At 32.8% G+C, this 24,412-nt stretch overlaps 1 protein-coding gene across 1 annotated transcript in view; it reads right to left on the bottom strand.

The window, feature by feature from the left end:
* The window catches only part of LOC106662617 (proton-coupled amino acid transporter-like protein pathetic), a 50,959-nt gene extending 27,165 nt beyond the window's left edge, over positions 1-23,794 (bottom strand). The window contains exon 1 of the mRNA XM_014386831.2: positions 23,693-23,794. The gene's annotated coding sequence lies outside the window, so the exon portion shown is untranslated. The remainder of the gene's footprint in view (positions 1-23,692) is intronic.
* Positions 23,795-24,412: the final 618 nt, after the last annotated feature.

Raw genomic sequence — 24,412 nt, 5'->3', positions numbered from 1 at the left:
ATTTTTCGTGTGAAATAAATGATCCAAATGAAAACGTAGTACGAATGAAACCTTCGACAAATAACTTACCCAATATAATTTGAATATAATGTATAAAAGATGAGACCTATAGACTAGGTCAAGAGACTCAAAGAACTCATTAGCGGACAAATTAAAAAAGGTTTAATTACTTACCTACCGTCGACGATATTTCAACGGGATCTTCAACAGTCAAACGTTTTTCCTTATCTTGGGGCTGATTTACATCAAAGATCACGACCCGGAGATGTGAAATCAGCTTATTTTTTGTCAATCCGTGAACCTTCCTAATTACAGACTTCGAGATAAAAGTGGGCCGTGTCGAAATTTGGAAACTTTGCCAGGATCACGAGACCCTTGTAACACGAGGTATTTCGTTTTCGTCAGAAAATAAGAAATTGTAGTGTTTTACCAACGATTTCAGCCAGGAAGCGGTCTTGCCGATCTGAGTGATTTTTTTTCTCATCAGTCGTCACGATCACTCTTTTCACATTATCTAGGATTCAATTTCAGATTCATATTACAGAGACAGGGGTTTAAATGGAAAAAGTCCCCTTATGTCTACGTGTTGAATACATTTCCATTGGCGCCGTTCAAGTACGTTGGCGAAGGATTTTGGTCTTTTTTTGGATTTTATGACGGCTTTTCTGAATAATTTAATCCTGTTAAACTCTCAAAGTGAATTTTTTCACCAATTAAAACTAATTACATCTGTTCAACACTGATCATTACTATTTTAGTGCTATTCAACAATTTATATTTTTGAGAAGATTAAAAATTAATTATTTTTTAGTAGGTAACAAATAACAGAAGATAGTTTTGACTCTTAATTTGATAAAAAATTAATTTTCCGCTGAAAAAGACTTTCCTCTAACTTTTATGAGTGTTAATTACGTAGGGAAACATATTTGAACACCACATTAATTGATATTTAAAAACAGAAATGTTTGGTAAATATCCCTCTCGAGGTTAAAAAATTGCCATAATAATTTCATGAGGTGAAACATTTTGATACGATTCTCCTTTTTCTTGTTGTGCGAGATTAGTTTAGTCAACAAACAACAATCCAAAATCAACACAATTAAATTATCCACCTCATTTAAATCTTTAAAAAAGTGCAAATACCACGATAAAATCTTTGATGAGATCGAGTTTTACCGAATTATAAATAGAATCCAATTTCTTTGATGTGATGAAAGTCAGTGGAACGCCGTACTTCTTCAATCCAATTAATTAAACGGCATGACCATTGTTTAATAGGATATTTATTTTTAACGTACCCGTTGTCCTGTCCAAATGTTTGCACGCCAGGTCGAGAAATTAATTGGTCGTAATATCAACGATAAATTTGTCAAAACAAATTCGCTTAAATTGTTTATAACAAAATTTCGACTATAGGATCAGTAGCTAAAACAACACGGAAGAGAATGTTTGTTCTTTCAATTTGAATTTCATGTTTTCATAAAAGTAAGGTAAATAAACATAAAAGTGATTAACACTTACATGAAATTCCTTTTCCAGTGTACAAACCCTTTAATTATAATAATTACCAGTAAATTGCTAACAAACAACCTTTCCTTTCTAAAATAATCACTGTACTTAAAGTGTTATAATTATTTAAAGTTTAAATCTACTTGTTTAAAGATATTTATGCACAACTACATGCTGTAATTCTAGCTGACATTGCTTAATGGCACGACGAGTACAAAACAAGCATTTTTGTTAACAATAATTACATTTTTTAACTTTCAATTGGTTAATAAAAGTAAAGAATATTTAAATAACGTCTTAGGTGGCGTCGGTGGCCGCAACGGTGTAGGCGTTTACTGTACGGTAAAGGTCACCCGACAACTTACAAATGGGCTTTTCCCTAAGCAACGATATACCGAGGATATGACTTCTCCCTTGCGAACGCTCATTGAAAACAGTTTTAATAATATTTAAATATTTATTTATTACCATCACTGGCAAATTTAATATCTTTCTTCAGTATTTACTACTTTTCTCTCTCTTTCTCTCTCTCTCTCTCTCTCTCTCTCTCTCTCTCTCTCTCTCTCTCTCTCTTTCTATGTTTCTATTGTCCTCTCTTTTATCTCTCTCTATTTCTGTCCTTCTCCCTCTCTGGTTCTCTCTCTTCCTCTGCGTTTCTCTCTTTCCCTATCTCTATATCTCTCTCACTCTTACTCTTTCCCATTTTTTTTCTGTTTCTCTCTCTCTCTTTTTTCCACTCTCTCTCTCTCTCTCTCTCTCTCTCTCTCTCTTACTCACTCTCTTTGCCACTCTCACTGACTCGCTTTTTCGTCTCTCTCTCTCTCTCTCCTCTCTATTTCTTTCCTTTTCTTGCTCGCTCCCTAGCCTTCTCTCAATTTCTATCTATCTCACTTTATCTATCTCTTTCTCATCACCACTCAGTACCTGGCCAAGTTTCAACCCAACATGTTCGTTCACACATTCTCAGACCAACATATAACGTCATCAACTTTAAGAAACATAGTTGATGATATTGTCTTTCGCACTACGAAAACACTTGCGTATAATTTTTTTGTAAAAATCAAAAAAGGAATTTTTACTCAAATTCCTTCCGAACGGCTCAGCTTTTTATCCTTTACATCGCTGTGATAGTGATAATAAATCCAGCGCAAAAATATATATCGTTTTACTGTTACACGTGTTTATTGTGCGTGTTGTAGTGTCATTCATAAAAATTGTGATATCTTTGAAACGATTCCACTGATCTAACTGAAACTTGACAGGAGCTTACAACCTTAAACAACTCATAATGGCAAACTTGGCCTCGGTAAATAAATTAGAATCGGAGATATAAAATGACCTTTTAAGTTCCAAGGTAATTTGGGATATATTTTTATTTTATTATTATTATTAGTAGTAGTAGTACTATTATTTTGTAATATATAAATGTTTATATACAAATTTATCATTTCACACCAGAAAGATCTGTATTAATCACTATACCGTACGAAACAGAAACACAAAAATGTTATGTTTAAATAAACGCTTTTCATGTAGAAAAATTATTTTTAAAAAATCCTATCGAAGAAAATGAAAAATAAATTGCAGGCCTTTCAACCTCTCAACGATATCCCGGAGCGATACATATACTTATTTTATGATAGGTTTAATAATATATTTTTTACTTATAATTTTGCTAAATTGGTTTTCTACTCTAACTTTTTTAAATATGTTCCTGTGCACACATTTCTGATGTGACTGCTATTTTTTAGCTGGATGATTAGCTAACTTTGTTTAGGATCTTGCGTCCAAACGAGCAGAGATTGGGGGACGTAGGCCTAAACGGGTTAACGTCCAGGTCAATATGAGTTAATGCAGGTCAGTCAGTATAGCTGACGCAATTCCGGGACAGACTGGATCATAGAAGGGGGATGCTTTCACGTGCGGCCCCCCTTTTCGTCGAAACGGTTGCTGTTCGGTCACGCGACCGCGCTATTCACAACGGCCTACGATGTTGTAAAGCATTCTAATTTCGGAACCAACGGCGAAGACGATTCCAAAATTGTTCCAGAACGTTTTTTTTTTATGAGTGTCATTCAAATTAGGCTTGTTCGAAGGACCTTGCCAACTGGGACGTCCAATTGTCTCCGTCCTCATCCCACGAGGAAAATATATTTTTAAAAGGCGGCGTCTCCGAAACAAAGCGATGCTTTTATACGAATCAACCTCTTCGACCAAATGGATTTATCTTCTTGACTTTCGTCGTGAAGTTTTGAACACAATGACCGCTAAAGGGAACGTGTCCAAATATAAATTCGACCTCCTGATCGAGACCGACGTCGAGATAAGAACTAAAACCAAAATAAACTTCCAGGTGATATAAAATTATGCCAGATTTGACGGAAAAAATGTTAAAACGTAAATCACAATAATAATAAAAACGCATAACCGACCAGTTGACTTACCTAACTGATAGAAAGTCATCTTGAGCCTTCAACTCTCGAAAGTAAAAATTATCATCTTACTGTATTATGTTAAAATATATAAAGTTTTTATAAATATTTTGATATTAAGTATTTCGACGAAAATGACAGGAATATTGGCCCAATTTTCAGGTGCAGTTAGTTAGTGGCATTTTGTGCTAAAGTCCTGCGAATTTACTTTCTTAACGCATTTTTTAAATTAACCTGTGGTATTATTAAAGTAACACTACAATAATTAAGCGTGGAAAAGGAGAATAAAACGATAGTTGTTTGTTGGTTCGGATCAGACCACGTGTCGACCAATGCGGCCTAGCCTTCGAATGGAAATGTATTTTCGTTCTATAAACATCCAAACAGAGACACTATTATATACATATATTATATAATATATAATGTAGCAATGTGCTCAGATGTTGGCGTACCTTCCGACCGATTCTTTAAATCCTGTCGTACTAGATTAATTGCTCCATAACATTGTTTTCACGTTCTTGGTGAAAATAAAAAATTTAATCTACCAACTTGTAATAACTTATCTTATTTATCTCACTGTAATCCTTATCTTTTATTGAATGCACGTGTTCCTAGTTAAATACTGAAGAGATAAGGGAGGCTTTTGCCTGGAGGATGTGACGATATATCACGTCAGACTTTTTAAATTCAAAATACAAAGTACGCATTGGTGTAGACTGTTTATTTCAAGAAGTAAAGAAACAAATGTCGATTAAATTATAGAAAATGTAAATGGACACACGGATATAATATGTCACTTATTAATAATGTATATAATTTACACTTTAGAATTTAAAGTCAGTGGATATATTGACTAGGATAATTAATTTCTCGGTCAAAAAACATCCGATTGTCACAAATATTAAATTACGCACAATTATACCTAGTCCATTTGCAAATGTAGTTTGATATAGTCATGTATAAGAAATAAATAAAATACAAGACAATTTTATTGCTGTTTCTTTCAAGTGCTGCATAGGACGCTGGACAGTTTAAATTTGACATCAGACTGTCTGAAGAGCCGGTGGCTATTTTTAAATATAAATTAAGGCTATTTTTAAATTATATATAGATGGATTGGTAAGAGGAATTCCACGTTGAGCAGGATCGGTTTTTCTTCGTTTCTTATTATTTTAGAAAAATCCATAAGGAGGTAATATACAAAAAGATTCAAAGAAAAGGAAAAGGTGCGTGAATGGCCGCAGCCGTTTAGGCGGCCCTGCATTCAAACCCGCCGTACTTACAAAAACACCGGCACCCCGAGGGTTTGAAATAACCTCATAGTCAAAATATCCTTATTAAAAAAAAATAATAATAATAAACTTATTTTGGCTCGAAACTTTTAGATCTTATATCCGGCTGTCTCTTTATACGATATTGGAAAACCCTTGGATTGAAACCACGTCGTCAGGTGGTTTAGCAATGTCTAAAGATGGAGGACTTCGATTTTTTAAGATTAGTGGGAACAGAATTACTTATTTAACCAAATTTTTGTGTTAAAGTGAAAAATCCTTCGGAAAAATTCGCCTTAACCATTCGGATTCCGGGGAAAACAACAGATTTAAGCAAACTATTTAGGTCTCCAATTACAGCAGATTCTTTATTGTTAAGATTTATACCCTGACACACTGATGAAACATGCCTCAAAACTGATTCAATAGTGACTCGTTGATTTTTAAGATGATAGGGCAAAAAAGGCGATAATGGGGCAACTACTGACTTTTCCAATTCCAGAAGGTTTCTTCTGTACATTATTGTCAAGATTTATCACTTGTCGGAATATTGAAAGACTTGAAAAATTAAAACCAACGGAAATCCAGATTAATATCCAAGTTTACTGTTTTTACAGTTTACTGGACATAAAAGAGGGTAATAATATAATGCATGCCCTTCTGTTAATAATTTTTTAACATTCAACTGATGCAATACTGGATAATACATGGCCCATAAAGAACCGATGAAAAATAAATCAAACTTTGGTTCCTAATGGCGAAGGACTTCGAATTTTAGGATTCGAGAGAGGTCGAGAATGATCAAACTGTAGAAGTTTTCCAGTTTGATTGTCAAGATTCAGACACTGCTGCAATATTGGAAAATCCAATGAAAATGCTTCAAAAAATGATTCAACAATGGTCTAACCATGATAAACTTCGAGTATGAACATTCTAGTCAAGAAAAGTTTTATTTTACGTAAACAGTTGGCTTCTTATTCGTTATTTTTAAGATTTAACACATGTCGGAATACGGGAAGATGCTTGGAAAATTAAAATCAAAATCCAGGCGAATTTTGGAAACTTGAGCACGAAGGGATTATTTTACCAAACTATTGAGTTTCTCAATTCCAGCCCATCTTTCTCTTCATTTGTTAATATTTATGCACTCCTGCAACACCGATGAAAAATGCCTCACAAAGTGATTCAACAGTGTCTGACCAAGGGAAACCTCGAGTTTTAAAATGAGTTAAAAATCGTAGCACTTGCATCATGAAAACTCAAGAAAAAACGTCGGTTTACCCGTGTCTAATAGTGAAAAATTCTTAAGATTATGGAAAAACTATTTGAGCAAGGTATTGAAAATCCACCCAAAGCAAATACGATTTGTTCATTTCTTATTCAAGAAATGGTCTCAAGTACAAACCTTATCGCCAGTCCTTACATATATTAAAAGAAGTTAAAATAAAGAATTTTTCCGTTAAAATTCACTCAAAATAAATTAATCATACTGAATTTTAAAGTCGAAAAAGTCGTCAGATTTAAATTGTGAAGGATACCGGGCGGGCCGATACGTCCCCAAAAGGTCCGTTCATCTATAAATATATGTCCAAATTACCGTTCACAACAGTTGCGAATGCTAAACCAGTTTACAAATTGAAAATTAGAAAGCGCACAGATGGTATCAACAACGGTCAAAGATGTAATTTACGAAATATCCGGTTTTTTAAACAAGGGGACATTGGACAAAAGGTTTGTTTGTATATTCGTAAAAAAAAGGAAATAATAACTGCATTGTTGTAAAGGCTGAATCATGGATTCTATGCTAAAAGAAATAATCACCATTTTACAGAAAGGACTCTGATCCGGTTTCTCGCGAGTAAAGATAAAAGAATACAATTGATCCTTTTGATTTTTTTTACCTCTAATAGAGACGGTATTTATAGTTTTATTGGAATTTTATAGATTGTAAATTCAACACCTTCCGATTTAATCAACAGACTGACTTATCGGATCGGGTTCTCTAATTATAGATCGACGACTCACAATCATTTTAGTACCTTGTAGTACCGGTGGTACCAAAAAACAATCTTATAAATCCGAATAGCTCGTATTCTTAGATTTTCTTAAAATTTTCAAGTCAAAATTTTAATAATGGTTTACGATTTAGAAATTGAAACACCTTTTCTAATAACAACCAAAGAAAGTACTGTTTCTCTAAAATAACGAACAAAAATAAAAGTGTAATTTAAAATAGTAAAGTGGCGATACGAAATTGGCTTAAAAGGTGTATCCAAGATTGGACAAACTCTACCAGACTTACACATTTTAAATTAAACTCTCACTTCCTCTTAAAAAGCGTAATTTTTATCCCACAAAATTTTAATTGAATACATTTTTTTTGCTTTATACAAAACCTGCTAGAATTGTTACAACATTTTTTAGGAAAAAATTACAGATATTTTATTATTATTATTAATTGTTAAGGGCGTTTTATCGGCTAAGGTCATTTCACGCCCTAACATACAAACCTTCTATCTTAAGTTAGCTATATCCCTTCTGAGCGCTATAAAGCCCTGACTCCAAACATTCACTCATAAACTAATCTATCCTATTGTCATCCAAAATTTTATTTTATCCTTTTAAAATTCTTAATTTGGAAGGTCAAATGTATGCAAAAATCCCATTTTAAATTACATATTTATTTATTCCTGTTTTTGAATTAGAATTTCGAATTTTTATTCCATAATTTAAACATTTCCTATAGTCTTGTGTGACCAATAATACACATATTTTAGTTTTTATTTAAAAGTTTTGTACACCAATTAACGTTAGTTCTATGATTATAGATCAATTTATAGAACCAAAACTAGAGTAGTATAGAAATGAGAGGTTAAATAAATAGGGCAAAAGAAAGCTTTGTTCTAAACAATAAAAAAAAAGTATTATTTCAATAAAATAACTAATAAAAATAGTTGTACAATTTAAAATAGTAAAATTGCCATACCAAAAATTTGCTCACGAATTATTTGGAGCTCGGCATTGGTCTGGATAATAACACAAATTCACTTATCTGCCAAGGTTGCGATTTTAAGCCATCATCACGGCAAAAGAATGTTAAATACATCCACAAATTGGCATAATTAACTTTTTAATAGTTGGTTTCAATTTGTTTGAAAATAGACTCCTCCCAACATTTTCTAGGCTTAAGACTGAGTCAAATATAATTAAGTTCTTAATAGACGCTTTCAAATTTCTTTGAAGATAGCCTTCTAGAATCTGGAAGATAGGTCTCCCAAGAAATTTCCAAGAAATTGGAAAATATCTAATAAAAACTTAATTATATCAATGTATAGACATAGTTAATAATGTTTTGCCCTGATGATGATTTTTAAAATATATCGAAAGCTTGGCAGACAACAATTGAATTTGTTTTTTCGTCCAGATCATACCGAGATGGAGATTTTTCGTGAGTAAAAAAATTGGTTGATTCATCATCACCTTAAATACCAAATTTGTTTAAAAGCATTCTACAATTCCATCTTTTGTTTTAAACCATGAATTTCTCTTTAGATCGTATTTCGTATTTATGCAAATCCGATTGCCAAAATTAAAGATTTTATTGGTTTGTTTTTTATTCAAAAGTTTTGTAATCCAATTAATTCTATATTGTTTCCCTAACGAAAAAATTAAATTAGTATGTAAATGAAAGATCAAATAAATTTGGATCACTTTAGTGAACTACGCTCTAGGGGGGTAAACGTAATAGAAGGGAAAATTTAGCCTTAAAATAATCAACAATCCCATGATGGTTCCTGCCCCTTAAACAAATTGTAAATGTAAAAAACACTACATGAGTACAAACTGGCTAAATTATTTTCAAAATTTATTTTCGCTTACATTCAATCACACCAAGTCAACAAATTTCAAGAGCTTTTTTTGGTACTATAATTAATTTTAATCGATCATTTCTTTATTGTAAAAAGTGGATATAAAAAATTATCACACTTGTAATAAAGTGCTCGGGAAAAATAATATCTGACATAAATTAAGATTTGAATAGATTTTTTTGTTAAATAATAAATAATCAACTTAATTTGGTGGTAAAAATATTTTAAATCTAGAATGTGGGTATTTTATTGACTAAACACGAATTTATTTTTATGCAATATATTGCAGTTGCTTAAGCCTTTCGGGCCAAGTCCCTGCCCCCTGTTCAGAGCTCGCTATTTAGTTAAATTGAATCAAATATCAAAGAAAAATGGGAATGAATTGATCGACGCTGATCACTTTACGGGGTCCGTCTATTTTCGCTTGTTTACGTTTCATTCATGTGTGATGTACGCTGAAGTTGGCGTGAAGCCGAAATGAGTGAATCGTAAACCTGCGAGAATAGACCCAAAAAACTGATAGATTTAAAAGGATTTCCGGTCAGATCTAGCGAAACCTGTGTGCGAGTGCGATCAAGGTGATAAACCGAGAGTAAATGGACCAGATATGATCGATAATGACGACGTACATAGTTTCCCTGATCAAACAGCCTTGTGGGCCAGTTAGAAAAAAACCGCAAGAAAACCACCCACCGAGACGAACCTCGATTTTTTGTTTATCGGACACTTTTCTTCATTATCAACATCAAACCTGATAGTCGGAATTGGAAAACTTTTAACATGCCAAATAGTATCGGATCTTGATTTTAAAAGTATATAACCACAGTTCTGCACGCTATTTTTCCCTTTAAAGTTGAATAGCTTTTATACTAGACTATTTAACGAAAAAAAAGACGATTGAAAATTGATTCAACTCTTAAAAATTAGATAATCAATTTGTAGAAATGTTAAGAATATTAAAAAGGGCGAATTAAATTAATTATATAAAATGTTAATTAACTATATATTAGACCCAAATCAAAAATGTTTTAAGACATGGATCGAGGTTTTTCAACATTTTATTCTTAGATTAACTTTATTTTAATTTAAACTTAAATGGTTCATTCTTAACTATTATTTACACTAAAAAGAAAATATTTCATACATATAGCAAGTAATTGTAGTTTTACATTCGACGTACGAATTAAACAAAAAAAAAAATTAAGAGAACCCTGATATGAACTTAATTTCCTTTGGCTGCAAGGCCTCTTCCACATTGGAACTGCCAAGAGATTAGTTCTCGAACAACCGGAACCTTTCGTCGATTAAAAATATACACGTAGGTTATAGGGGGGAGGGGCAATTTGGTTTAATTTTGGGCGTGTTGGCCACCATCTGGTTTCACGGTGAGGTGGGTCTCGTCTGACTTACAAAATGGAGGCAATGGACGAGGAATCGCCAATTTGAATAAAACTTTTTTGGTGATGCTAGGCGCATGTTGGACGCGTATTCCGGCGTTCGTGCCAATGTTCCCAACTGCCAAGAAAAAAAAATTGCCATTTAATTAATTTTTTAAATAGTAAGTACGTAGTGTATACATCATTATATACCAGTCAATTCATTTTTTTACATAAGATATAAAAATAATATGCAGGGTTGGAATAATTGAGATAACATAAAAAAGTAACAAAACACAAAGCAACCTTGAGTTAAGTAGGCCAATGAAGTTATCCTTTGGGAAAAAAATCGGCATTCTTTTTAAGCACTTGAAAGCCGTTAAACACGAATTTTCAGACCAAGAAAACAAAAACTTTTTGAGCTGGATTGGCTGGGGGCACTTTTTATTTTGCTTTGATTTCCAGTATTAGAGTTCACAATTCATAATTCCTCTGGATTTTATACAAATAAAAGATCCAAGATATTGGAAAGCTGGATAATGTTTCTTTCACGATTCTTCTTTCAATACCCTTTCGTTAACGTAAGTTAGAACGATAAGGATAAACCGAAAGTTTTTACTTTATATCTCCGGTTCAAATTTATTTATCGAGACCATGTTGGTACCATTACCTGGGTTTAAAGGGTTCATAAGAAGACCATCGACTAATTCGGTTCAAAAATATATATTTTTATTCATACGGAAAGTCGTGTTTAAAATGGGTGCTTAAAATGTTTGGACCTATTTTACAGGAAAAGAAAACCTCCTTCACAAATATCAACATGCTTACCAGAAAGCAAAATCCTGCAAAACAGCACTACGTTAAATACTGCACAAATAGAAGATTAATTGAACAATCAAGAAATAGCATTAGGAACCTTTTTAGACACTGAAAATTCATTTAATCCTTTTGAAGCAATGGTTACATCACTGAGACATCTAGTAATACTAAATACTATAATAATACTAAATAATATAAAGTACCTGCTGTAGATGGATAGAATCAATATTAAAAAATGCACAAGTGCAGGCCTCCATGTTCCATGAAAAAGTAGAAACAGTGGTGGCGAGAGGTTGTCCGCAAGGAGGAAAACTCTCGCCTCTACTGTGGATTGTGGTAGTGGACGACCTCATAATCAAATTAAATGAAAGCGGAATCTATTCCCAAGGCTTTGAAGATGACGTTGTTACACTGGTCGGAGGAAAATTTGTCTCAACATTAAAAAAGCAAAGAGTACTAAACGTGATGGAACAATGGTGATCACAACGGTCCCTCAAGAAAAGAAACAGAAATACGAGGCCTATGCTTTTATAATGAAACGCCGCAATTAAAAAACGAGGTTAAATACCTAGGAATAATCTTTGATAACAAGTTAATCCGGAACCCTCACCTTCAGTACATCATAACAAAAAATAAAATATTTCTAATGACCACAAGAAGAACTCTTGGCAAATCTAATATTATCAGTACTAAAACCGACATGGCCCATTGGCCATAATAAGACCCAACATAACCTATGGATCACTTGTGAAGCAAACCTCCACAAACTAGTATTCATCGTCCTCATCATCAATCCAGTGCAAAAATATTTATTCTTACGAAAATACGTGTTTAATTAAGAGTGCTTAAAACGAATCCAATTTTTTGACTATTTTAATGGAAACGTCTTTTGGTTTATGTAATCTTTTTATATGTCTAATTTCATATATACGATCCACTATATTATTTTCATATCCTCCGTACAAAAAAAGCCTGATAATAATCTTCAAATTCATGTACAACAAAAGCAGAAAACTATATTTAAATGAAAATTACGTAAATGCTTTTTATCATGACGCTCGGGCAAGTATTTAATATTTTTCGACCCAATATCACAAAAAAAGTTTCATTAAAATCGATGATCCCACGCCCGCCCTTGTAAATGTTTTGACAGTTTTCACATCCTTTTATCCAGCCCAAATTTCAAACTGGCGTTAATTTATATTGAACTGATCCAATAGTATTTCCATTGAAAGTTATTCGTTGTTGTTATGTGGTGATTACTTCTTTGAAAAAAAGCTACAATTTTAGGAGGAATCACCGATAAGAAATTTGCTATCAAGATCGTAATCGCAATTTACAAATATTGCGACCATCTGGAAATTACATCCCTAGTCGGCGCTCGATAAAAGCACGAGACGCAAACTTAGCAAAATGATGGCCACCGAGGATATTGTTCGAATTTCAATAGGGTCTTTGTTCTCATTCTATCGTAGAATATTTGTTATCTTTTTAATATAAATGAAAAAGGTGAGTTCATCATTTATTTATTTTTCTTCCGTTCAACTGTGGAAGTTGGATATACAGCATGAATATTACATCAGAAATGAAACTTTAGACTAATTATCGTTCAAATATAAGGTAATATTACTGTCTAGATTGTCCCGCCTAATCCCCTTCAGCTTATATCGATTGGTTTGGAATTTATTCTCAAAGGCGTTCGAAGATTAGAATTAGACCGGAGCTAATGCAAACGGTGTTGGGAATTTGAAAAATAGACTCGTCCTTGGTGAGGAGGGCACGAAAGCTAATGACGTAAATGTAAAGCATACTCCATCATATTGTACATTTCGGATTCGGGCCTCTTTCGCAATAATAGTAAATAACAATAATTTGGCCGGCACTAATTTTTGAGATCGGCTCTTTTCGAAAGGTGAGCCTGGCTCGGTTGGATAATAGCCCGCGTCTGCCAAGGTCGAGACCTACTACGGGACAAAGTTGTGATGTTTCCTTCCAACGGACCATTCGCCTTTGTATAGTATTCGATTTACGTATACGCAACTTTATTATTAAATCGTATGAAAACAGTGAATCCTCATCTACTGTGAATATTTAAAAGTAAGAGTGGGTGCAAGAGAGAAATTGTCGAATTAGACGAATGTTTCCAATGGGCAGTTTCTCCACTCTTGTCATGATTGTGCTACATATTATTGTTACTAGTTACCTAATTGAAGGTAGTTGTAATCGGTAAATAAAAAAGAAGGCGTTGGAGTGAGTGTATCCATGGGGGAGACTGGGAAAGCGACAGGGTAGAGTCGGAATTTCAGGAATTCAATATCGTTACAATATATAATAAATAAAAACTTCGCCGGAAGCCTGAGTCATGAAGCTACTATCGGTTACGCGAAGAAAGGGGTAGACGGCGTCAATTTGACAGCTTTCGTGGGAGATCGATATAGGATTGTGAGGCCATGATGAAGCAGTCTTACTTCGACTTCCTCAGTCGGCTTACTACATTTCGAGGCTTAAGTATCTTCGAATTCATGAACTTTAATCCGCGTGTAACACAACTTAACCCAATGTTTATAAATCCCAGGCCCTGAAGATGATCTCCATAAAGATCGAAACGAGGCACGATAAAGAAAATGTTTTTCCAAAACTACGTCACACCTCTTGATTTCTAAATAATCATTAATTCACGGTCAATAAATATCACACACGTATAACACAACGTCGCCAAATAACAACTGTAGATTTAAATCCAATACGCTTAAACTATACGTTTGAGAGTAGAACGAAGCTAGAAAGCTAGAACAATAGAACGTTGTCGTACTTAAGACATTAAGACATTCTATTTATTAGGTCTAATCTATCTGACACTGCTATCCTATTATTTTTTATTTATTGACATACACACGAATCAATGATCATCCAAATCAGGAGGTATGAATAATAAACAAAGATCACAAGTAGAATCAATTTTACACAATATCTGTACAGGGTCATGGAAAATATCGAGAAATCCAACACCCTGAGTGAATGGTAGACAAAAAGGAAAGTATTAAGTGTATATGTCCAAGAATAAAACATGAGTTGGGGCTGAAATGACCTAGGTATCAACAAACTCCTGAGCCTAACATCGACGAACTCGGGCTGCCAAAGAAATTACTGAGCATTTATCAGCTTATAAAATAAGTTTTTTGATGGTAAATTCAAAGAAAATTTCAGGTACTTGTAAACAAATTGAATCAACAATATCTTCCATTGTTATTATAAAGTTCCGTCCTCCAAGAATTTGTTAGGATTTTGAGCGATCCCATTTGTTTTCTATCGTACAGAATTGTAGTAGTTGTTCAAAATAGTTTTACAGAGCCAAGAATAGGTGATAATCAGAAGAAACAATAACAGGGGAATATGGTTTGGTGAGGTAGCGCAACCCAGACAAGCTCTTACAATTCTGGAATGTCTTCCAATTACCCATTGCGCTTAGCCAATTCCGATAGTTTTTTGTCAATTGGCACTCTGTGTGAAGCACTCTAGAATTGGCGGTAAGCACCTCCTTTCAGCTACACCCCAAACATTACCTTCTTGGGTGGCAATCAAGCTTTTGGAGTTGTGGGTCGCTGCGTTTTCTCCGGGATTTCCCTCTGAGCATTGCTTGTAAGGACAAACTTTTGATCCTGTCATCAAATTTTTTTAAAACAGGGTCATTTACAAGTGTTTTAAGACGGAATGGCACATGGAGATTTGGTCCTGTAAACTATTCTCAGAGGAGGAACCCATATATCGCTCCGGCAAACATTGTTCATTGTTGTTTGTTGTATTGATTTTTATCAATGACAATTTATTGTTTCTGTATACCTTAAAATACAATATGCTAAAGATGTGCGATCACAGATTTTAATAAAAAATTTCTTGATACTCTGTCAAAAATATCAATCGTGTCTGAGCGTTCTTGCCAATAGGCCGTAGTAGCCGAGGAAATATTTACATTAATTAATTAAAGTATTTATTTTTCTGCTTTCGTTGTGAATGCATTTCAAGGTTAGAGTATCAGTTCTTGAAATATATATTTAGAATAAGCAAATAATATACTAGGTTGTATAAAATAAGATTAGTTACAGAAATGTTACAAAAACACACAGTAAATTAGTAAAAAAAGATTCGGATTCGTTTTAAATACCCTTTAAAACCCTTAAATACTTACTATTTTCATAGCAGTAAAAAAAATAAATATTTTTGGGCTAAAATGGCCCGAGTAATAAAACAATATCTTTACGATTATAATTTTGCTTGCGACATCCTACGTTCCATTTAATTTCATTCATCATCACACTTCTTGATACAATCCAAATTCAAGTAATGACAACCTTTAAAAAAGTGGATTCCTTTTTTTTCGGTATATGCCAACAATATTTACATTTTATGTCAATAGGTAAGAAAATTGATGACGAAATCAACAACCCATCAAACGTATTATTTTTTATCTCTAGTTGAAGTCAGGCCACAAATCATTTATATTTTTAATGATACATAAGGACTATTTCTATAATCGACCGAGTATGTGCATAATCTTATACATGGATACCAGTCACTAAAAGTTAATTTGAGCTTTTGATTTCCACTATATATAATCTTCCGTATAGATCTACTAACACATAAATAAAAAACATAAAAACTTTACCCCGAAAATTTTCCCAAAGATCCTTCCGGTGGAATACGAGAACTGTCCAATACTCACGTACATTTCATATCGCGTTCGGGGTACAAATGGGAAAATAAAAGATATCATCAAGCAGAACGAATTATTTCGTCTTAATTAAAACGAACACGTTTCGGTGTAAATAATAAAAAACAGAATAACAAATTGATAAGAAGCAACATATATTCTTTATACGATAATTTTTTATTCCTTGGCTGATTTACCTTGGGAAAGTGGAAAAATCTGCCTATAAAAGCACTGATGAATAATCCCGTGATCAAATTATTCGCACTAACCCTTTCGCACTGAATCAGAAAGCGATAGTCCATCAAAAAGGAATTAGGCCCGCTAAAAATGGTGTTCATATCCCCGATTGTCGAATACAGTCGGCGGTTTTTATCATTCCCGATAGTCCACGGAACCCGTCTGTCCTCGTTGTTTATTTGATAACGTGTTTGAGGCATAGCAGAGGAAAAGTAGGACCCAAGATGGTCAAATTCAGTTCTCAGTGCTGACATTTATACTCATGACCAAGGAAATGGAATATTTTTCCATCCTTAGTGAATTAATACCAATGATGCTCTAAATAAATACATTAATAAAAAATTAATTGTATATGTAACTATTTTTATTATTTTCGAAAAAACATCTGGCAACGACATTTTGTAAGGAAAAAATTTTGAGGCAAAATTTTATTTTTTGATTGTTGCTAAAAATTTGTATGCACGTGTTTTAGGGTTTAAAAAAATGTCAACTTTGTTTGTTGTTAATAAAAAAGTGTAACCTACTTTCCTACCCCTCTGGGTCATTGAGTACGCATTTCAATACCTACGATGGCTATCTGCTAAGCATAATTTTTACAATGCGTATTATCATGCATTATCATTCATATCAGGTTATCATTATAACCCTGAAATACATTCACCAAAAAGTCGGAAAATCATATTTTTTCTCATCTTGTAGGGTCCATATGCAAGAAAGAAAGCTCAGACCCGTGAATCTTCTTCTACCTGATAACATCTAAAAAACTTCATTACAATCGACATTTTATCATGCATTATCATCCACAATCCCACGTTTCAGTTATTACATTAAAAAATTCATATGTAATATTTTTTTATATACCGAATGTAATTAATTCAGCAATACACTTCGTAGGTTGCGGTGAATACATTCATTAGGACTTTAAAACAATTTATAATAATTGACAAGGAACAAATATGATCATTTTGAGTAGCTCACTATTTGAAGGAAAAAAATTCCTTCATTTGTACCATTTATCAAAATCGAAAACCCCTGAAAAACAACTCAATGTTCTATTTGAGGACAAAGGGAGAAAATGTGGTTCCAGTATTTTAACTAGCTTTGAGGTTAATTTGTGAAAAGTTCCTTTGTATTTTCACCCAACAAAATGAAAGCTAATTCAGTTATCTCAAACGTTTGATATTAAATGAGTTTAGCTCTTAAAAAGTGACAATATCCAAAGGATCCTTCCAACAAAGTAAGCCAAAAAATTGTGTTAATTTCAAAATGCCCTTTAAATCCCTTGAATACGAACTTTACGGTATCTAATAAAAAATACAAATCTTTCGTAAAATCAAAAATTCAATTTTTCATCGATTTTTTTCGCCTTTCATGTGCCTCCGATTTTCTCAACAATTTGTAACGATTTTAGCGATCGACCGGAAATAAGAAAAAATAGAAATTAGAAAAAAAAAGAAATTAGAAATTCTACCGTAATGGCCATCGATATGTTGCTTTTATGTATTAATAATCTCAAAGTCCTGATGAAGGGGATAAAGTTTAATTCACTGATGAAAAAGAGTTTCTTTCCAGTTGGCCTTATCCCTATTTTTTAACATAATGTTCATGAAATAATTCTATCGTAACCATAATTACAGCTGGAAAGCTGGAAATTTTTTATTGTAGTTTATACCATAAAGTATTAGATTTTGTCATTGTAAGTGAGAAACATAACAGTTAAAATAAAAACAAATTGATTCCTTAAAACATTTTTTTTTGTGTGTGTGTGTGAAATTACAATGGCCATGTTTGCGTCATTAATTTTGGTGTAAAATGTTCTTAACAATAAATAATATTATTAATTTAATTCACTAGTTTTCGTGGTCCGCTTGACCAATTAATATCTTTCAATTAATTAAGGTTTTTAGTTGAGATAAAAAAGTCAGTGTCACGAGCGGAATTCGAACCCACGACCTTCGGCTAGATACGTCGCAGCTCTACCACTTCAGCTATCGTGACTTCGATCCATTCGGACACCAACTTCCCATCTCAAAAAAATTCAAAAGGTGGGGTTGAGGTGGGAAGTTGGTGTCCGAATGGATCGAACTAAAAACCTTAATTAATTGAAAGATCATTAATTAAATTATTAATTATTAAATAATATTAATAATATTGTAAAGTAATATTAATAATACTATTGAATAGTTATTAGTTAACATTAATAATAGTACAAAAGGCCGCGTGTTCGAATCCCGCTCGTGTCACTAACTTTTCATCTCAACCAAGACCTTACATAAAACGAATAATTAATTGAAAAAAGTAATTTGGGCAATTAGGCCACTAAACATAACGAATATTAATAATATATTACAATTAATTAAGGTTTTTAGTTGAGATAAAAAAGTGGAATTAATAATATAGTATTATTATTGGCCATACGAACCTATGAGAAATGTTTAAATTATGGAACAAAAATTCGATATTCTAATTAAAGAACAGGAATAAATTTTATAATTTAAAATAGGTTTTTTGCATACATCCTTCCAAATTAAGTATTTAAATGGACAAATTAAAGCTTTGGATAGCAATAGGATATATTAATTTATGAGTGAATGTTTGGAGTCAGAGCATTATAGCACTCAGAAGGTATATAGCTATCCTAAGATAGGTTTAAATGTTAGGGCGTAAAATGATATATTAATAATATTGTAAAATAAATAGTATTAATAATATGTATTGAAAAATATTATTATTTTCCCAGGAAGTTCGACGATCCACTTAAAAATTCATAACTCCTCTGGATTTTGTCAAAATTCAAAATTGTTAAAACCTTAAGAAAGGCAAATTTCTCCTTTTCACTTTTACGATTTATGCCAATAAGTTTTTTAAAAAAATGAGTGTGAAATCGATAAAATAAAATTCAAACGTTGGAAGCCATGTTTGTGCCATTTACGTGTGGTTTCAAGGGTTAAAAGTAGAACTGTAACCATTAAGCTGTATCATGTTTTGCATTTTATCTATTGCATATTTTACCCAGTAGAAGACTGCACACTGTTAAATATTTACAGAAAAAAACAATTCAGAAAAATAAATAATCGTGTGAATAACTTGGAATATGCTCTCGATTTATTCTTCGGTCTGATGCAATTTATCTTTATTATTAACACAATCGTTTCACAAAGTTGCTACCGCAGCAAAGATAAAATTCCGTTCATATTCAAACCTTCAAAGGGAGAGGAAAAGAAATATGAACGGTTTTTACCAAAATAAGTCTGTTTTCAGGTAAAGAGAGGTTCCACCATGGCGAAGCCTCTTTACAAATAGAGATGTTTAGGGGGTTTGTACCCTACCTGCTTGACTTACGAGTTCGACTGATTCAGTAAATATAGATAATTCGGTAAATTATTCTTAACTGCTTTTTAACGGAGGGGGGGGTTTAAAGAGTAATAATGCATGTAAAGTAAGAAAGGAAATGAGTTAATATTTGTACCAACGATTATTTGAAGATCGTGAGACGCGGTCAGGTGTTTGTTCCAATTTTGTCGTTAATGTCAATGAGGAAAAAAGATTCGTTAAGAGTCAATACTGATTTAAATGCAATAAAACGTGTTTGTTCCCAAATGGTTATATTCCATGCAATATTTTTTTTCTCTAAAAGTGTTTCGTTTTTCCTACCGCCGGTATTAAGAAACCCAAGACTGATGAGCGGGCTTTGGTCGATAGGATTGTAGGTTAGCAGAGGCCCAAGTCATTTTCGGATCGATAGTACGGGTGTTTTTGTAATGTTAGTTTAACCACTGATGTCCTATGAAAAGCCGTTATGGAACTTTCAAGCTTTCCGTAATTAGTCTATAAAAGCAATCTGAAAGTTTCCTTTGCAAAATGGGCGCACATGCCACGAATGCCTGAGTCGTTTCTATTCCCTCGATGGAAGTACATAGTAGATGGAAAGTTAATTTTAATATTTTTAAAAAAAGGATTGTTTTTTAATATAAACAAAGATTTGCAGATCACGTTTTTCAGTTTTGCTGACTCGATTAATCACGACTCGAAAACAAAAACTTGTTCAATCTTGCTTCACAAAGGATTGTTTTAATAAATCATTATACTATTTATTAGTAAATTGTTATCTTTTTTATGACAGATGGTTCTCATTTTCGCATAAACCACAAGGAAACCGAGGGTGGATTCGAAGCGTTGGCCAAGCCATGCATGTATGATGAAATGTTAATGCGAATGAGTTCATGTTCCCATAATGAAAGGGGCCGACGGCCTTTCTTCCAGTCAGTTGAAAAAAAGCGATTCGTCAGGAAATTAAATTAACAAAAAAAAGATAAATTAGCCTTTATCCAATTAAATTAATCCAATTTTTAAACTGTTTAAGGCATTTATATTAATCTATTTTCCATGAGTTTGCAGTAGAAACGCGTCTGTAGAACAAAAGAAAGACAAAAGGAGCAAACAGATGATTAAAAATGAACAAATCATTTTTCAATTTATGATAGTTTTCATATTTAAACTGACAATGTCTACTCAAGGGTCTCATATCTTCAATATTCAATTATTAATTGTGCAGAAACAACTGAAGAAAAGGAATAAAAATTATTTTGTCAAGTCGTTATTACGATGGGTGGGGTCCGTGTACTCTCGCTATTTACTTTGACGAAGTTGCTTCTATCGATTCTCCTATGGGTTCGTTTTTGCCTATCAGCTTACTATTTTGCATTCATTAATTCAAAATGAAGGATGTAAAATCTCACATTTTTTAAGTAATTTAAATAAATTTTTAAAATGAATTTATACCTTCGTTCAGTCGATTTATTTTTACGTAAGATTAAACAAAATATTCAAGATACCTCCTCTGAATTTTATGCAAATCCAACGAGATTATAACAGTTGGATAGCAGGATATCTCTTTCTTCTTTCTTGTAAGTCAACGTTTACATGTTATTGGATTATAAGTGAGAAAAATAAGGTTGAAATCAATTACAGTAATAATAATAACAGTAATCAATGACATCAATAATTTCCAGTACAGTAGAAAAAAGAATTGTATTTTGAATTTAAAAAATCCGATTTGTTTTAAAACCCTTAAATTAATGTGTGTTTTTCTTAACAATAAAAAAACATGCATTCTTGGCCGGAATTTATTCTCCTAAGATTCCAGGTGTTCCGAAATTTCAGAAAACTGCATAACTCCTCATGGTTTTTATGCAAATCCAACAGGATCACAGCCATTGGAAAACCGGAAATCTCTTCCTTCAGGATATGTCAAAGATGTTTGCATGAAATTATTAGTGCGAAAAAATCTCATCTTTAAAATCTAACGGTAATATCCAACTGATTGTGAGTAGAAAAACGGTAATTTCTCTTGGCTCGGATCCCGAGAAGAAAGATAGAAAGCCAAAATGATAGCAATTTTTTAAAATTTATTTTTGGACTCAATGTTGATTAAAGCTTAGATATAGCAATATGTCGTATTTACTGACCGTTAATTAATGATTATTTAGAATAATCGTTAGATATAGCGTTGATTAGGGAGCAATATATCTGAACACAAAATATGATGATATTTGTCATTAATTATCATTATATTTATTTATTAATGTATTAGCAAGGAATATTATTTATATATTTTTGTAAGGAGTGAATATGGGATAATACTTGTCTACATTTATGTATTAAAATTATATATATTCAAAATTATATTAATTATATTTTAATTATATTCATTTTTTGTTTTTACATTATAACTTTTAAATAGTCCATTATATTTCGTGGTCCAAATGACCAAATAACTTCTTTCAATTAATTAAACTTTATTTAAGGTATTGGTTGAAATGAAAAAGTTAGTTTCACGAGCTGGATTTGAACACACAATTCGAACAGCCGAAGGTCATGGGTTCGAATCCCGCTCGAGACAAATTAAAATATTATTAATAGTCCAACTTGGTTATTGTTTTAAAAAAAACTACTGTGCTACGAACCGAAATTGCCATTTAATTAGATTTTTTAATTAATTTTTTTAAAGTTAGGCAAGACTTTCTTTGTTCTTGTTTCGAAATTTCGAAGAGGAGAAAAAAATTCCTTTTTTTGACAGGGTTGGTAGGTGAATTCTTACAATTTAAGCCAAACATTTGTTAAAAATAAATGTAGAATTTTTTTTGTAAAACATGTAATTTTAACTCAGATCTATGAATAATGTAAAATATGGAAGTATTTCCTTTCTTTCTGGCACAAAATTAATACTTTTAGAAACCGAATATGTAGTTCTATATTTTGCATTACTGTTAGGCTTGACGTTTTTATATTATATATAATTATAATTATATTCNTTTTGGTGGGGTGTCCTTTAACAATTTCACCCAATATTTGGCTCATCACTGGAACGCTTCCGATGGTTTTGGAAAAAAGCACATTTGGAAGTATGTATTGCACTTTGGTTTCGAATTCTAAGCCCCTTAGATTCACGCCCAAAGTACAATACTTCTAAATAGGAAAAAACGTATGATGGTTTACATTATTCAAATCCCTCCCCCCTAAAAAATCATAAGTCAAATCTACCTATAATATAAAATATAGAACTATTTCCTCTAAAAGTATTACTTTTGTAACCCAACACATACGGAAAGTATTCGGTTTAATTTTTTTAATGGGGTTTGAACCAGCAATTTTTTGGGTCACAAATGTAATGCTCGCAGAAAGAAAACAGTTTCATATTTTACAATATTGATAGATTTGATTTTTGAAATAGTGTCATTAGTGGGGATTTGAGTTTTAACAATAGTCAATATTTAACCACAGGATTTTTTTTAAACAAAATTTCTTTAAAAAAATTTAAATATGAAAAGACAGTAAGTTCTTAAAAATCAAAGTCAAACAATAAAAATTATAAAAACTCCTATCTTTAGCATTACTGATAGTTAGGATTTCATCATACAAATAAAAAGTACATGTTAGCCCTATAATAATATATCTGATAAATGACAGGTTTATTAACATATTGCAGGTGAACATAGCAGGCAAAACGTGTACTACCGGCATTGGGAGTTACGCCGCCTGGTTGCCGGGTAACGGGGAAACGTGTTCCGTCCCTGCGACGTAGCCTGCGTTCCCACTACGTTATAAAAAAAAATTGTACCGCGTCCAAAAACGTCGACGTCGTCGCGAAACGAGACACAGGAAACGTGGATAGTTTTGCCAACTTGCGTTCATTGATAAGGAGGCCACGAGGATCTGGAAAGAATTGCATCAGCCTAATATCGATTCCACCCCTTTGCCAGGATTCCCACCCGGCTAAATACAAACCAGACAAGGTTCGGGACACAATTATATATTAGCTTTTTAACAGATTTTTATATTTTTTGAATATTTCGCAAAAAAAAAAAAAAAATTGTGGATCGAGGGAACGTAGTTTTAAACCAGACCTTTTGCTAATACTTCTTTTTTTTTTTTTGTTAACTAAAGCTTTATGGAATATGATAATCTTTACCTTGTATGAGGTCGAGGTGCCGACCAGGGTTCAGAACGGACCAGGAACCGAATGGAGACTAGTCGCGATCCGTGAGAGTCATGGCACGACGCTCACTTGTGGAGGGGAGCAGCCGGGCAACCACGTGGGTCCCCCTTCGACCACCCTACTCTTCAAAATTAATTGTGTTTTCACTTTTCGTTTCTCAGAAATTTGCACACTAGGCCAAAAAACCCTTTAGGAATGCTAGGAGATAGCAACGGTTTAAACACCCCAATCACCCGCGAAAGAAATACTTCGCAACTCCTTGAAATTGTGTCAAAATCTTTGAAAATCGTTAAAGCAATCGGTTCTCTGGTTATCAAAACACAACAATCGTGTTTATTATATACGACACTTTAAACTCTATTATCTATATTTTTTAAACAATTAAATTCACTAGTTTTCGTGGTCCGCTTGACCAAATAATATCTTTCAATTAATTAATCTGTATTTAAGGTATTGATTGAGATAAAAAAGTCAGTGCCCCGCTTGTGACACTGACTTTTTAAAACAATATTTTTCAATTCCTTACGGGAGGTCCATCGCTTGATAGTCACCGATCTATCGTGTCTGGCCAAATGCCAAAATAGACATTTTATCCTCCATGTCCCTACAAAGTTGCATACTTGGCCAAAAGAATTTTAGAGAATTTCAATACTTTATTAGTAATTAAGTACTTACACATCGCAATTGGACCAA

The sequence above is a fragment of the Cimex lectularius genome, unplaced genomic scaffold, assembly GCF_000648675.2.
Source record: "Cimex lectularius strain Harlan isolate CLEC.00 unplaced genomic scaffold, Clec_2.1 scaffold99, whole genome shotgun sequence".
NCBI classification, from domain to species: domain Eukaryota; kingdom Metazoa; phylum Arthropoda; class Insecta; order Hemiptera; family Cimicidae; genus Cimex; species Cimex lectularius.
The sequence above is the reverse complement of the archived record's forward strand: the minus strand, read 5'-3'. Positions and strand labels throughout refer to the sequence as shown.